The sequence below is a fragment of the Haematobia irritans genome, chromosome 3 (genome assembly GCF_050003625.1).
Source record: "Haematobia irritans isolate KBUSLIRL chromosome 3, ASM5000362v1, whole genome shotgun sequence".
NCBI lineage: Eukaryota > Metazoa > Arthropoda > Insecta > Diptera > Muscidae > Haematobia > Haematobia irritans.
In genome coordinates, this window is record NC_134399.1 from 50,119,967 (window position 1) to 50,123,025 (window position 3,059).

At 29.4% G+C, this 3,059-nt stretch overlaps 1 long non-coding RNA gene across 1 annotated transcript; it reads left to right on the forward strand.

Annotated features, from left to right (window-relative positions):
• Positions 1-250: 250 nt before the first annotated feature.
• On the forward strand, positions 251-1,640 carry LOC142230184 (uncharacterized). The gene is made up of 2 exons (XR_012720597.1): positions 251-336; positions 396-1,640. It is a non-coding gene; the product is annotated as an uncharacterized LOC142230184 (long non-coding RNA).
• Positions 1,641-3,059: the final 1,419 nt, after the last annotated feature.

The window sequence follows — 3,059 nt, forward strand, 5'->3', positions numbered from 1 at the left end:
GCATACAGGATGCTGATAATGTCGGAGAATTCCTAATTTATTCCGATATTCATACGCTGGTAGAAAAAAGGCGGTATGTGGTCATTACCGTTTGGTATTAATAAATTGATTCACGTTATCTTTTAATTTTGGTACCACTTTGTATCAAATAATTTACATCCGGTATTATTGTGGTATTGACTATCACAACGCCGTAACACATGATATGTAGACGTTGCGACCAATTGTAATTGGTCGCCTTGGTAGTTTAGTTTTTTTCATGTGGCTTGTAAATAACAATAGTTTGGGATAAGATGACGAAAATTAAATGAATTCAGTGAATAATGCGAAGTATAGGTAAGTATAATATTGTTTAGCATTATTTATGTTTTCTAATTCGATCATCCTATAATTAGATGCGCAACTGACATACAAAAACCTTCCAAATACAACAACAGACGACTTGAGGGATGCAGTGCCTGAATTGCGACATGGAGCAGAATTGGGAGAAAAAATTTGCATAGAGAAATGACTTGAGGGATGCTGTGCCTGAATTGCGACATGGATCTGAATTGGGAGAAATGATTAGGTTTTTGTATGTATGTTATGTATTAAATGAAGTACGTAACAAAGACAATTTACGTGTGTTTTATTAAACTAAATATTATTAAACCAATCCCATTTTGGTATTATTTGGTAATACCGCACTGTTTATACATCAATACCTTTATGGTATAAATAATAGTACCGCTTAGGTATTATTTTCAATATCATATTGGTACTTTCATAATACCGAATGGTAGTTTCATGCTTGTACCGCCTGTACCATTCGGTATTGATATTGTACCATACGGGGTTGACTAACTATCACTAACGTACGGTTTCGATTTGAGCCCGTATGGTAATAATTTTTCTATGGGTGTAATTCATATTTTAATTATTTGCGTAATATGTAAAAATAATAAATGATAAATTTGACTCGGGAAATGATTTACATTATCTAAGTTTGGTGCTAAATAAAATACATTAGTCTTGAAGGGTTTCTATTAAAAATAAATGAAAAAATCAACTCGTTTACTTTAATTGTGCAGTTTTCTTTTCTATAGGTGGGTATTAAGTTCGAGTTTAGCCGCTAAAATCGCCATTTTTTCACGATTACCTTTCTTTAATAATCTATTTTAAGGAATACAAACCTAGTGAAAATTTGCTTTGGGCTATTCCCCATCAAGTTATAATGAAATACGCAACAAATATTATACATATTTTACGCCTTTTTTTACTGATTTAGTTTTCACTTTAGCGGCTAAACTCGAACTTAGTACTCACCTTATGATGTAAATGTGATGACCAATATATATGACTATATATACAGATCTTTGTCAATTTAGTATAAATAGCGCATTTTTATATCAATAGATTTGTGTTCGTTCAGCTCAGGACTCCTTGATATAGAACATGAGTTTCTCAAAGAGTGGAAGCTGGAGTAAATACTTGAACAATATTGTTACGAATGTGATATTTCTAGATATAAGTTTATTTAAATTAGTTTCCGTTAATTTAAATTTCAAATTGTAACGATAAAATTACGTCATAACTTGTTAGAGTCATTTCTTTATTTTCTAGTACTTTCCTAAACATCTTTTGTTTTCTTAGTTTTCCAATCGTTCATTGTAAAAGTAACACCTTTTGTTTTACTGTTATAATTATCGGTAATATGACCATAATCCCTTATGCCTGCACGACATCTACCAAATGGTGAATGCACTAGCCAAGATGAAAATAAGCTTAAAAGTATTATTATTATTCTTTATTTGCTTTCCCATGCACAGGACCACGAAGGTCTCATATTCCAGCATGGGAAGTTTAAGATCATAATGTACAATTAAATATTATATAAATACAATGTAAAGTTAACTTAAATTATTTAATCAAAAGAAAATCTATAAGCAAAATAACATTAATATATTAAATTGAAGGAAGTTTAGAATTTGAACAATATATAAATCACAGACTGAAAAATATTAAGATTTAAATTTGAAAATAGTAAAACGATTAAAAAAATAAAAAAATAATAAAATAAAATTTATAATAACAGGTAAAGGGAAAAAATATTAAAATTTAAATTTGAAAATAAAAGCAAAAAGAAGAAAAAGTAAAATAAATTTTTAATAACAAATAACGGAAAGGTATAAATAAAGGTACATATTGCATAAATACAAAATCAACATTATTTTAAGATTTTAAAATTGGAAAGCAAACAATATAGAAAACAAAAAGAGAGAATCAAATTTAATTATTACTCAAAAACGAGATAACATTATTCTTAAAATCAACTGCGTTATTTATACATTGAATATTATGACTAAGCGAGTTCCACAGATGGATGGAGTTAATAAAAAATTGCCACTCTGAGACCAAACAACTATGACGAAGTAAAATTAATCTTTTTCCCCTATTAAATCTTGAGAAACGCAAGCGTTGAAATAAATGCACAGGGTGACCACTATAAATAATCCTATGCAGGAAAATAAGGACTCTTAACTTAAGAAGATTGTGAAAAGTCATATTATATAAACATTATTTAATTATTTTTTTTAATTTCTGCCTGAAAATGCTTTCTCAAATAACCGAGTTAAAAATTTGTAAAGTTTGCCAATTTTTGGTATGATTTACCAATAACATTATTGTGACAATTTTAGCAGTTCATCTCTGTATCCCTTGCCGAAAAAACTTCTAAAGTCGTATTTCATACTAGTAAATTAGGTAAATTGTATGCTTTTATAGTATAATTTTTGACAAGTTTTTCGTTGTGTGTGCCGAACATATCCCATATATTGTGCACATTATAAGTTAAGTCCGAAGACATATACTGCTGCATGTTTATGGGATCGATAACACATTTACCGATTATTTAGTCATCGCCGACAAGTCGTATCGATCCGACACATTGTAAGATTCTTTACAAACACCGACATTCCGTCCGGAATAACTGATAGTCTGTAAAGCGCATTAGAGAAGTCACTAAATTTAAATCTGTTTGCAGAAAACTAAAATCTTTGGATGCTACATTCATTCAAACA